The 13817-nt window shown below is 45.6% G+C and overlaps 1 long non-coding RNA gene and 1 pseudogene across 1 annotated transcript; both read left to right on the top strand.

Annotated features, from left to right (window-relative positions):
• Nucleotides 1-1872: 1872 nt before the first annotated feature.
• Nucleotides 1873-3918, top strand: LOC135396256 (uncharacterized). Its single transcript, XR_010423359.1, has 2 exons — nt 1873-2293; nt 3442-3918. It is a non-coding gene; the product is annotated as an uncharacterized LOC135396256 (long non-coding RNA).
• A 1659-nt stretch (nt 3919-5577) lies between these two features.
• The window catches only part of LOC135394975 (inverted formin-2-like), a 31641-nt pseudogene continuing 23401 nt past the window's right edge, over nt 5578-13817 (top strand).

The raw sequence follows: 13817 nt of genomic DNA, 5'->3' as shown, positions 1-13817 counted from the left end.
CAACGTACTTACGTCTTACTGCGTAACACAACGCCAGCCTGGCTGTTATTGTTCCGGTAGTACTCGCCGCCAAACTTGTAAGTTTATTTACCAGTCATGGGCGTTCCCAGGATTTTTTCCAGGGGGTGGGGGGGCACCGCGAAACAACAGTGGCTGTTGGACAATGTGCAATGCATGGCCACACCCAGTTTTAAAAAAATGTTACTTATCTCTCGCCCTAAATCGAAGAGCTGTCTCAGTGGTGTCCCTCTCCCTGGTACAGTGAACCCTCGTTAATATGACCCCCGATAATCTGACATACGCGCTTTACGACCATACTCCTGGGGAACAATGCAGTGAAACCTCTGCCGATCTCCCCCGTTAATATGACAATTCCGCATTACGACCAAAACTTTCGGGGACGACCATGGTCATAATAACGAGGGTTCACTGTATACACCCATAATATCGCAAAGAAGCGGAAAGAACTGTGCGAGAACAAAGAGACTGAAATTCAGACTTCCCCTGATTGATTGATTGATTTTAAAAGAAAAGAAAAGAAAGAAAGAAGAAGAAGAAAGAAAGACTTCCCCTTTATTATTATTATTACTATGGTTGTCGTTTCCGTAGTGAAAGAACTACAGGATCAATCGCCATTCAAGTACATAAGTTCATTGGACGGGCACTTAGAAACACGTAAACGTGGAAGCGAGACCAGACAAGCGAACTCACAGGGAAATCTTACACAGGATTCTGCGCCTGTGAGGTTAGTGCCTCCAGGACGATATCGGTAAATGACAGTGCCTTGTATGATGTGCGCCACCTGTTTCACAATCACAGAGAAGCCGCACAAACGCTGTATCCCTTTTCTCCCAGAACATCTTATCTGCATAATGTAAAACCACGAGACTAGGGAACACGAAGGGACAGACACACACAACACGAAGTCTCAAACACAGCTGAAAACTTTACTTCACAGACCACAAATATAGACACAACAGAGGGAAGGAAAAACGGGAACCGGAAAAAATGTTCCCGGAAAAAATGTCCCCGGAAGAAATGTCCCCAGAAAAAATGTTCCCGGAAGAAATGTCCCCTGGAAAAAATGTCCCCGGAAAAAATGTCCCCTGAGAAACTTGCACTTTTGGTACGCGTGGAATTTTTGCGAAATCCCCGGTTGCGATATTGCCGGCCTTGAAGTCCTCGGATTCGAAATAAATACGAAAATATCTAACCACTTATTAAGTGTTTTTACTTTGAAAGCTTGGGCCACTTTCACTTATGATTTCGCGTAGAGAATACACTGCAATCAATCAGGGGACATTTTTTCCGGGAACAATTTTTCCGGGGGCATTTCTTCCGGGGACATTTTTTCCGTGGACATTTCTTCCTGGACCCAGGAAAAACACACGTTTGAAATAAGAGGTCAATTCGGGAGAACGAGCAGGTCTGCTCAAGGCCGGACCGAAGATTACGGATGGGTTGCTGACACAGTTCCCACAAGAGGTTGTACAAAGGAGAGACTTCTCTTGCGACTTCATGTTGTGTCTGTCCCTTCGTGTTCCCTAGTCTCGGGGTTTTACATTATGCATCAACAACTTCACCAGCTCGCTTACTTCTTAGCCATCTTTTCATTGTAGAACGTGAAGAAAAACAATGTGCAAGTTTCCGGCGATGCAGAATCAAAAATAACAAAGACGGTTAAGAGCATCAGCTGTTTACTATATACATTAAAAACAAGACTTTCGTGCAGTAGGCTGCACTTCTTCAGGTTTGACAATGTTTGACAAGCCTCAAACCTGAAGAAGTGCAGCCTACTGCACGAAAGTCTTGTTTTTAATGTATATAGTAAACAGCTGATGCTCTTAACCGTCTTAGCCATCTTTTCATTATCTTATCTGTGATAAGCCATTGTCGCAAACGAACCAAAACAGAAAAGAAAGGTAGACGAAGCAAGTAGGATGTCATGCACGATTGTGGAACGCACTTGCCCTTCACGTGGCCACCCAAGGTGTGTCAACCTTTTCTCCCAAGGACATTGGCGTATCAGACCGGTAACCAGGAGCAAAAAGGCGGCGCCTAAAAAGCAGGAACAGAGAGAGGAGGATCTGGAAGTTTCTGCACAAATGACACCCTTGTAAACCAGCGTTCGGCGGAGACAACGACGACGCAGGTAGAAGAAGCACGCGCGTAGAAGCTGCAGAAGAAGGTTCCGCTGTCCTTCCCGAAGAGGCATCGAGCGCACCCAATGGAAGCCGCAAGAAGATTTACCGTGGTCGACCACATTCTGTTGGGGCCTCACCGAAAAGACGAGGTAAGGTTGGCATAGAGAACGTTTGAATGAGCACAAACTACATTAGATGACTACTGAAATAAAATTTCAGTAGGAATATTTGTCAACTTCTGTCATTTGCCTGGACTCCCAAGAAAGCAAAATGCGTGTGTTGTAAATGCCAAATTCCAACTTACCAAGTTTCCTTTCCTGGTATTAGAACAGCCTAGAAAATTTTGAGGGAAGTTCGCGTGATAATGGTTCCGAAAGTTGCTTACGTCACATATACAGCCGCAATCATGACCTGTGCAACGCATGAGGCGACCTTTGACGCGATACATGTGGCGTGATATGGAACTAGTCGGATCAACCGCTATCAGTTTCTAAGGGTAGGGCGTCTGTACTCTCTATTCCATTGCACAGCAAAGCGCCATTAAGCTCTCACTTGCACCCCATTGCTGGTGGCATTTCACCACATTGGGGTATAGTATCGCCCCCGGCGACGAAACTCCCCAATCACAATCGCAAGATGGTTTTTTGTTGTGTATCTGCGCTCCCGTGCACTCTAAGAAAAAAAGGAGTAAAACGGGGAGTAATTGCAGCTTCTACTCCCCTAGTGTGCAATTACTCCCCATTTTAGTCCCCTAACCCAACATTTAGTCCCGACATTTACTCCCCAGGACTGCAAATTGTCACTAAACTTCGCGAATGGTCTCCTGAATGCGACAGTCACCGTAAATATGTGCCCTTGGCCAATTTGAAGGGCATAAGGCTGTATAACTCAGAAAACGTAGCAATTTTCCAGCCACACAGAGTAAGAAACAGTTAGCGCACCTTTCTTCGCAAATTGTGCCCTAGTATGGCGCAAGATTTTATATCACTCGATATATCACGGTTGACGGTTTGCTTCAAAGTATTTTCATGCATGCGCACCAATTATGTACCTGGGACTCTTACGACAGCGCGTGAAATGCGGTCTTCACTCTGTGACATTCATTTACTCCTGTGCATTTACTCCCGAAAGGGACTATTTTTTGTGGCAATGCAATTACTCCCCAAAAGGAGTAAAGGTACTCATTTTTTTCTTAGAGTGTGCACGTGAATGCTCCCACCCCTACAAATATAAGTATATTTGAACCAGCTTCTTTATCGTATTGTTTTCGAGGGCAGCATCCATATTCTCTTTCCAGGGGTGCTCATGTGACAGAGCCGCCTCTACGCTCCTGTGTCGCATCTGCGGTCGGAGCCTGAAAGGGCGTCTGAGACGCCACTGCGCTCAGCACCCCAACGTGGTGCACCTCATGGATATATCTGGATGCCCCTCGTGCCACTCCAGGGAGATCCTGGAATGCCCGGTGCCTCCAAGACGGAAGCCTCCATCACCCTAACTGCTCCTTTCGTGTACATAGACGACATAGATTATCATCGAGACGGTGATCATTGATGACAGTGTGATTAAACGGTACAAATTATCACCGCTGAAACGAAAGTGTTCTGGACTAAAGGCGGGCTTTTTTTTTGCCAGTTTTCTTCGGGTTTACCATTGCGTGGCAGCTTCCATGTATATTTATATTGCCAGGTAGGCCGCATGACGCTCGGGCGGTTTTTCTACAAGGAATCTTTTTCCAGCTCTCTATATGTATGCTGCGTAGAATAAATCTTTTTTATGAACTGGTGTGGTCTTGTGGTTAGTCGTTACTAGACCCCATAGCTCGGTCTGCGTCGCGGGTTTACCCGGCAGTCCCATTGTTTTGTTTTCGATTGCTAATACAACAAAACATTACATGCCCTTCCTAGACCTAGAGAAGGCTTCTGATCAAACCATCTATTGTCAGACTACAAAAAATAGACGCGTGTTTTGAAAATAGACTGAAGTCTACGGTGTAAGCTATTGATTCTTATAAATACGCGGTGTCATTTAGAAACTATCAAATATCGAAAGCTACTCGACGGCTTTGGATGTCAAAAGGAAATTTCGCTTTGGGGCAACGAAAGAAATGTGTATACAACCACATATAAACAACTTTATCTTACGATGATGAATAGGGAGTTTCATCAGCATATAAATCATTACATGTCCCTTCGAATACATCTGTATCATCAGTAAAACAGCGCGCTGTCCGAAAATACAAAGGTCTACTGCACGTTTCATATGGTCCAGGTACAAAAGGACTCCCTCGGTAACATCTATAGTATATAAGTACATTTCAGTGTTAAATCAATATTTCAATCAATCATACATTTCAATGTTAAAAATGCATGACTAAGTTGTGAAGTTTTCGTTTCATTTGGAGGGCGACTGTCAGATGGATGGTAACCGCAAATTTTATGTTCAGTAGTGGTAAAAATGAAACTGGACGGTAGACCTATAAACGGAGAAAACATAGTTTCTATCTAGGTGTCGTGAAGCCGTTCCCTGTGAGGTGGAAAAAAGAAGCTTCCTGTGAACGGCACGAGTTGCTAAAAATTGCTAAATATGATTGAATGCACCAGCAAAAAAACAAACTAACAAGACGAACAATGAAATTTTATTATCATAAAATAATTTTTGTCCATGAATGTTATGATACGCCTATGTCCTTATATCACCTACATGTATAGGGGCGTAGTACAAAGCCATAGAATGTCCTCATACGTTTCACGCAGTTTCTTTCAATAAAAGTTAAGCAAGCGTTTATACCCGAGGATTAAGCAAAAGCAGCGACAGCTGTTGTATACCTATGCGATTATGTATGAAGAGATGGTGCAGTATTTGAAACAGTTGAAGGTAATAAAGCGTATGAGGTAAGAGTAATTAAAGAAAAATTACAGCAAGAAAGTTGAAGACGTAACGAATGTAATATATATATACAGTGAACCCCCGACCATGGTCATAATAACGAGCGTTCACTGTATAGTATGTGATTAAAAGAAAGCGATGCGATAGTTCCTTTCAAATGCCGTGGAAGATATTGAGTGACGTCCTTTCAGCAACACCGAGGCACTGGCAGCTCCAATTGTTTCCTACTGTTGGTAAAAAATGTGGCGACCAACCACATTTAAAAAACCCCTTGATCGCGAGCAAAACCGAACGTAAAAAGATGGACGAGTTGGAGGGACACCATAGTTGAATCAAATAGGACACAAAACCGCGAGCGACGCTCTCAGTTGTTAGTCAGGGCTCGTGCTGCGTTGTCCGTTTTTGTTTCGTGGCTGTTTTATTCGTCCATGCACAAGCACAATTCTCAAGAACCTATGACACCTAAGACACGACACGGCGCTGATGTAGGTAGACATGGGTGCACACATATGAGATAACGAGATAAGTGGGCACGGTTCCGACAGGCCTAGAATACCGCAGCGTGAAAAGATAACGACAGTTGCTGCGGCAAACTACGCGCCATAAAGACCTGTGTCGTCCTGGGAGGCGCACAGACTACCGCGAGCCAACCTGCGTTCTACTGTGTGCGTGAGGGACACAGACTATACCCGTAATCCGCGAGCCATGGCCTTCGGTGGATTGTCCAAATGGACGGCCATAACTCGGAAAATGCGCCGCAACGGACCCGCCCATCCAGAAGAACTCGAGGAGGGCCTCGAAGACCTTCCGGACAGCAATACCGAGTCATGGAGCCCCGAGGTATGCGTCAAGTTTTTACGTATGTCCAGCGTCCACAACTACTCGATCATGAAGAAGGTATTTGAAACATGTAATTCGGAATGGATGCGAGAGTTTCTAGAGAAGGACGGCTTGGAGGCCCTCTTTGAGTCTCTGGAGAAACTGTATGCCAATCCGTCGGCATCCGTCGAACGCGCCATTCAAGAAGCCACCAGAGTGGAATGTCTGCGGTCGATAATGAATTCAAAGCCTGGATTGGATCACATCATCGGTCATTCCAGGTACACGAGGAAGCTCGCTGAAGGTAAGTGATTGTGTACGAAATGAGCAAGTAATCATTTGGAATGGGTACTCAGTACGGGTGTAACACACGATTCCTCCGTCCCAACTTCACCGTCACATTTCCCGCACGCCGTTTCCCCAGTCAATAAACGAGTTCAAAAATTAACTTTTAATTTGATGCTTTCGAGAAAATACGAGACAGCAGAATTGGAAGAGACCGACCATTATTTGAATCCACCCTCTTTCTCAAATATCCTGATACAAGCACGTACCTTGAGATATAAATTGCTTTCATATGCAAATGAAGCGAAACCAGAACTACGCACTACTCCAGCGCAAAAAAAAAATGAAAGGGGGAAAGTACGGTCCCGTCGGAGGGTCACGTGCTTTGTAGTGATCGACCTGATTGGAATAAACGTTAACCTGTTGGCCAGACCGACGACCTGAGCACCCACGTCATTGATTACGTAACGGCACCGTGCAAAAGCATGCTGCTGGGCGCTATCATCTTTATCAGCCGACGCGTTTTTCACGCTTCTACCCCACCACTACAAAATATAACCTCGAACCAGTCTCCTCGTGACGTCACATGTTTGTAAACCTACGGTCGTCTACAGACAGAATTGCCTAGATAAGCCCAGATAAGCCGAAGCGATGTCGTTCCTGCGCTCGAGAAGTGCGTAGTTATGGTTTCGCCTCATTTGCATATGAAAGTTTGACTATTTATATCTCATATACGTGCTCGTTTGAGGATTATTAAGAAAGAGGGTGGATTCAAATAATGGTCGGTCGCTTCCTATGCTGCTGTAGCGCATTTTCGCGAAAACATTTAATTGAAACGTTAATCAATGAAATTTAGGTAATTAGTCGTCCAGTAGTTACACAGGACGTCCGCCTTACCGCGCAAAAATGAAATCAGCGCGGGTGAACTTGGAAAGAAAGTGATCGTGAAATCCCCGGGGGGGGGGAGAAAATCCGAGGAGAAAATATGGGGGGGGCCAATGTGACGATCGCGAAATTTCTTGCACCTCCTGGCGTCTATCTAGGCAGCACTCATGAATGCTTTTCAAAGTATATGAGCTTTTGAAACCACTTCCAATCTCGTGACACCGCCTCATTGGTCATGACACCCTACATGTAATCGTATTGTGAACATCGGAATCAATTTTTTTGTTCATCCGCATTTCGCGGTGTGTACAAGTTGTGGTGTGTCGTCGTACTCGGGCATAGAAATCTTAGGGAGAGAGGCTAGAAGGAAAGCTGGGGAGGAGGATCGGAGGAGAGCAAAGCACTTGAATGGGGCTCTTCCCTCTCTCAATGTATGCGCTCGGAGGCAGCCATATTGAATCAGCCGAGGAAACGTCGTGTATTTGCAGCCCGTGAAAACAGCCACAGTTCCAAAAACTGTTGCAACACTTGCTCCGTTGCTCCTCTGCTTCCGTCGGCTACATATTTTGTCAGTGTCCGCCCCTATCCAAGGCTTTGTAGTCAAGGCTGGTTGAGGCAGCGGCGGAGACGGCGTCCCCATGTGGCGTCCGTGTCGTGTCTGTTTCCTCGTGTGTGTGTGTGTGTGTACAGGGTGTGTGCAGAAAAACATGACCTGCATTTTTACATGTAACTCGTTGTCTACTTAGCCGAGGAACTTCCGGTGGCGCACGACGGCGTATTTATGCGTGCGAAAGCTACAAAAAAAATCCTGGAAGCCATACTCAGTGTACAAAAATAAACAGAGAGCGAAAACATGGGCTTCCATGCATTAATATAGGGCGGTCATGACAGTGCATGGTAGTGCATTTCGGTCTCAGGAGAGTTATGTGCAGGCACCGCTAGGGGTACTGCCGATGAGCATCCATGTGGGACATTTATGGGATTTATGCACCGATAGCTCCCCTAGCGGTACTGGAACACAACTCTCCTACGTCCACCGTGTTGCCCTTTCACATACACCATGTTGCCCTATTCTGATGCACGGAAGCCGACGTTTTCGTTGTTCCGTTTATTTTTTAAGCTGAGTATGGCTTCCACAATTTTTCTGCAGATTTCGCACGCATAAATGCGCCATCGTGCGCCACCGGAAGTTCGTTAGTTAGGTAGGCAACAAGCTATGTGCCTAAATGCGGGTCATGTTTTTCTGCACACACCCTGTATGTGTTTTCATGTATCTTATGGTTTCATGGGTTCTGGCTGTGTGTTACTGTACCAAAAACATTTTTGGCGTTATGTTTGCTGTATGCTTACTGAATTCCTTTGTTTGCATGCGCCGCGGCAACAGTAGCTGATTCAACATGGCGCTCCCCTCGCCCGTACGTCCAAGTTTCGGAAGTTTCCTTCTAGCATACTCCTTAAGATTTCTATGTACTCAGGATCAGGGGGGGGGTAGACTTTTCGTATCGTGCCCCCCCCCCTACCTCGGAAGTCTGGCTACGCCACTGTTCCGAAGTCGTCGTTGTCATGAACAATAAACATCCGCATTATCATGAAAGTGATGATAGACACAACTGTCCTGCCTATATATGGCTTGACAAAAAAAGGAAGAGAAAGAGAGAGGGTGAGAAAAACTCTACGGACCATTCGCAGCCAAATCTGCAACTAAAACCGTAAAAAAAAACAGAGTTTATCACGAGCGGTCTAAAAGTATACGTACCCACTTAGATAGAGGGTATACGTGTTTATCGGAGCTAATCGAATTTGCGCGAGATGTCTGCAAGCAAAATAAACAGACTGCAAACTGAAACTTGCTTAAAGGAGCAGACGGCAGCATATCTTTCTCACTAAAACACTCGCAACAAACCAGAAGTCGTCGGACGAACAAGAAGCAGGCGTCCTGCTTCCCTTTCCACACTTTTAAAACAAGTATCCTCCCCTCCGAAGAACATCCACGCGTGACTGCCAGGACCGGTAAAGAGTCGCCTCCTGCACAAACAAGCCTGCGACCCCTCGCGGCACGCTACCGACACTACCTCGAGAGCGCGTCTGCTTCTTTCGTAGCCGCACAAGCAACAGACGGTTGCGCTGTGACGTGCTCCAGTCATACTCCGCGCACCACCTGCGGTCGACATGTGAAACGGCATCACCTTGAAAAACACATCATGTCCCTTCGTTCAAGGCTTAGCAGCGCGTCGAAATGGGCTGCACTTGCTGACAAAGCACGGCACAGTGAAAGTGACTTTCCGGACAGCCCCACTCTGGAAAATGCTCGCCACAGCAGCCACGACTCTTGGGACCCCGACGCGTGCGTCAAGCTCTTGCGAATGCCCAACGTCCACAACTATTGCAGTCTCAAGAAGACTCTAAGCCAGTGCGACGCCGCCTGGATGACTGAGTTCCTGGAACTCAGTGGACTGGAGGTTCTCTTTGAGTCCCTGGAGCGGCTCACCAGAAGACAGTCGGCTTCCATCGAAGATGCAGTGCTCCAACTGAATTGCGTCGAGTGCCTACGGGCTATTATGAATTCTCAGACTGGTCTGGATTACATCGTGGATCACTCAAGGTACACCAGGAAGCTTGCAGAAAGTGAGTTGGGAAATATCATTGCAGTAATGAGGGTTATAGATGCAGCTGTCGACGGCGATTGTGCAGAGGATGTCGTACGACTTCGATAGAGGTACGGTGTCACGCTGTCGTATATGTCACGTCGATATGTGATTCCGCTTGTCGCTGAGAAGGGTCATAGAACACCACAGACAGGTGATATGGCTCTATACAACCTGCCGAAGTTACGATATAGTAACATATATGCGTTAAACCGGAACGACGAAGAGGGTGCGACCCTTCGTGTAGTTGGTACACATGTACGTGCTTTCTTTTTGTTGTCCGACGAAGGATTCCGGGGGCGCGCCTCGCATAATAATGAGACCGATGGACTCTGAATCAGGGATAAGTTATTCAGAGAGTGCCCTTGAGCAACAGCGGAAACAGAGCGATCAAAACCCAGAGACACTCGCTCGCATAGTCGTTCTTGTTGAAATTAACTTAAGTGTGTAGTGTAAGTAATTTTGTGTAATAGATACGTGAGTTACGCCTTGGAGGTGTAGTTCAAGATTGAAACACAGGCAGAGAAAGAGGTTCTTTAGCGCTGTTTTTGAACCTTAAAAATTCTCCAGGTCTTTGAAAGGTAGTCCAAGGTCTCCATAAATTGAATTTGTCGACAGACGTTCGTCGTCTTTCGTTTCATTTTCTTTTCCTATGTCTTTTCTCTGTCATCGCTGAGACGCACACACAAGGCTATTAATGATCACTATATATAGTCTGTGAAACATGACGTCCTTTTGACAGGTAGACCTCACTCGCCTTCCTCTACGATACAGCACTCCATCATCGTAGTCGCTTTCTTGGCAGAACTAAATAGTGAATCAAGTCGGGAAAGTACTCAGGGTGAAGCAGACACGCAGGACATTTTTTCTTTTTCTAAATCTCGTGGTGGAGGCGCTCGTTGTCGGCCTCACAGAGGTGGGTAACGTCACGACTAACGCCCTTGGGGATTGTGCGTCCTGGGCCGACTTCGAAAGGAACTGTGCCGACATATATGTCTGAAAGCGTCTGAGGAAAACCCAGGATAAAACCCAGACAGCACAGCCGGCACCGGGAATTCGAACCTGGGTACCTCCCAGCATCAACTGATAGGAAACTGTCTGTTCCCATCAGTTGAAGCAGGTCGCACGCACGGGTCTCCTCCGTGAGGGAAAAACGATGTGTTCGCATCTCTCTTCGTTCAAAAATTCTCAGTGGGCAAAATTAGTTCTCGGACTGCGGTGCTCTTCACGATCATATTGTCTCGCGACGTAAAACCATCGAAATCTCGCAGTGTGTTCTATGACAATGAATGTCGAGATAAGGGATTGACACGTACGGGCCGGGCCACCCACACCTGTTCGGCTCGGGCCTGGATTGTTCTATTGAATATCCTTTATTTCGAAAAACAAGAGGCACACCCGCAGCGCAACAAATAAAACAGTTTAGAGACTCAAAACCTTTCAGGACCCATAAGGAAGGCGTAGGAATGAAAAATGACAATCAGAACGTTCGTTATTTATTAAAGGTAATGGTGTAGCAGTCCGGAGTATAACAACGTTCTAACTGCTTTAAACTGCAATAATTTTTAAAGAGCCAATAGAGGTCGTTGTATGTTGATCTTTGTGTGCTTGGACGTTGTCCCTGGATATTCCGGAGTGATTTTTTTTGGCAGCTCCTATAGCGGGCGAGGACTAGGCGCTGACGGACTCGGGCTGCTGGGCCGAGCGTCACTTCGGAATGTCAGCGCCGGGCCGAAAAATAGCGGCCATACCGTGCTCGATATACCTTTCACTGAATCGTCGTTCTGAGTGACCAAAATCAGTGTCCAAGATTCAGGAAGACTGATTTCCCACGAGAAAGGAAAAGTGCTACAGTTACGAGGAAACGATCGTTCATTGCATTATCCGTTCCGAATGATCGGTCTCTCGAGATGTTTACCGCGGCAGTATTTGGAGCAGAACATGCATCTTGTTTACGCTCCAGGTGGCTGCGTTTTGTGGTCAACAAGTTTCCCCGCACGCACTTGACAAAAAAAAAAAAAAAGTTGTTCGTTTCATTCCCCAATCTGTGAGACAAACATGGCTTCCAGCGGCGCATGTCGGAAATTAGTATGCGTCCAGGGCCGACTTCAGTGGGAACTGTGCCTTCATTTGTTTGGAAAGTCTGCCGGAAAATCCTGGGAAAACCTCAGTCAGCACAGCCGGTTCCGAGATTCGAACCCATGTGAGCTCCCAGGCTCGGCGTGGAAGCCTGTTATTATTACGAAAAATTGATAACGACTACTGCTGAATTAAATACGTTGTCAATTGGGAAGGGGCGTATTAACTGATACAGGAAATACTGCGAGACTTATTTCGTCTTCAGGAGGCGAGGAAGATTTGATTGGCTCTGGTGTAGGAGAGGATCATTCGCCACGGATTATCCGCTCGAATACCGCGAGCCAATAAAACTTTCTTGACCTCCTTGAAGCTGAAGACTTTCTGAGCTTGAAGAAAGGAGGAGGCTATAGACTGTGACGAAGAATTCGTAGATAACAGGTGCTGTTTTAAAACACATGGGCTGCAAACGATCAGTATAACATAACGTAACTTTTACATAGCATCGTTACTGTTGTTGTGTCATCGTTGTTGTTCTGAGGAAGAGGAAATAGGGAATGTCTGTTTATTTACAAACATTGCAGCTGAAATTCTATTTACCAGTGGCATATGACCGCTCGTTGGTGGTAGCCAAGGTCGCGTTGAAGACTCTGAGGTGGGGGGTTCGAAACCTACCACCAGCTGTGCTGTCTGAGGTTTTCCCTGGTTTTTCCGACAGACTTTCCGGACGAATGTCGGCACAGTTCCCTTTGAAGTCGGCCCAGGACGCATATACTAACCCCCCCCCCCTGTTCCCCCACTCCTTCCTGCTGTCCTCTCTCCATCTGTCCACGTCTGTACGCCGCTCGTAGCCACAGTTGCTTCGCGGCACTAATATGGAATTCAAAAAGATATTTCTCAATCTCTGGTGCACTGCCCTTTAGGCTTGAGTTGTATAGGCAGGCAACTCAGTAGAAGAAAAATAAGTCACTGTTAAGAAAAAACATCATCACGGCATCGCATCCCTGGTGACCTTGTGGAGCGAGGTTCTTTCGGATTAAAATTGTATGATTCAACCTAGACTGGAACCCTTGACTTTTTGTACAGTCATCGTGTCTGGGTGTTTGAGATTGGCATGAGACGCAAAAGATTTGCTCGACCTATAGTTAAGTACTTACTGTTTCTAAAACTGCACCGCGAAAAAGGAACACCCTGGTTAGAAACAAGTGGCCAAGACACGGAATCAAGACGCTCTCGCTCTTTGTGCGCCGATAAGTAAATAAATAAATTTATTTATTTATTTCAGAATACCTCCAAAGTCCCTTGGGGACATTACACGGGGGAGTGGGTTACAATATTAAACAGCATCACGAGTATATGTAAATCACGTTTAGTACAGAAAAATAGTGAAAATACAACGCCGTGATAATGTGAGATAATAATATGACATACAACGAAGTTTATGCATGAAGACACAACATGATAAGCTACAATGAAAAATGGATCATGTGATATACGTTAATAGTATGTTAAAAAGTACTCTACGCAAGCAAAACACTTAGAAAGGTAACCGAATAATAACTATGAGAACAGAACAGAGATGGCATTACGAAATTCTTGAGTTTGCTTTTATTCCTTAAAATTAATTAAAATTGCTTTTATTCCTTTGCTCTGCGTGTTCATCAGCGCGTTCTCTTGCCTTGATTGCACGGCTGTCGAAAGCAAGTAGCTGTGACATGGGAAGCTGTAAAGTAGGTAATAAAAACGAAAATGCAATACCATAAGCGGAAGCATCCGTGTGACGTCGGCACTAACAGGTGTTGGGGTAAGCAACGTGTGATTGATCGTTTCCTACCCTGTTGTCTCGTGACGTCATTTGACACTTCATTTCGTCACATGCGAGGTTTATAACGTCACTGTTTTTTTTATATATTTTATGTTATGAGCTGAACTGTTTACATATAGAAATTAATTGGGAAATTGGGATAATCAAAATATAATTTAGCGTGACATAATAAATGAGACTTCGGCTCAGGTTCGTCTTCATTATTATAAGCAACTGCAATTGTATTATGGGCAATTGTACAACTGCTTAATA

Source organism: Ornithodoros turicata, chromosome 5, assembly GCF_037126465.1.
Source record: "Ornithodoros turicata isolate Travis chromosome 5, ASM3712646v1, whole genome shotgun sequence".
NCBI classification, from domain to species: Eukaryota; Metazoa; Arthropoda; class Arachnida; order Ixodida; family Argasidae; genus Ornithodoros; species Ornithodoros turicata.
This window is presented reverse-complemented; position numbering and strand designations above follow the sequence as displayed.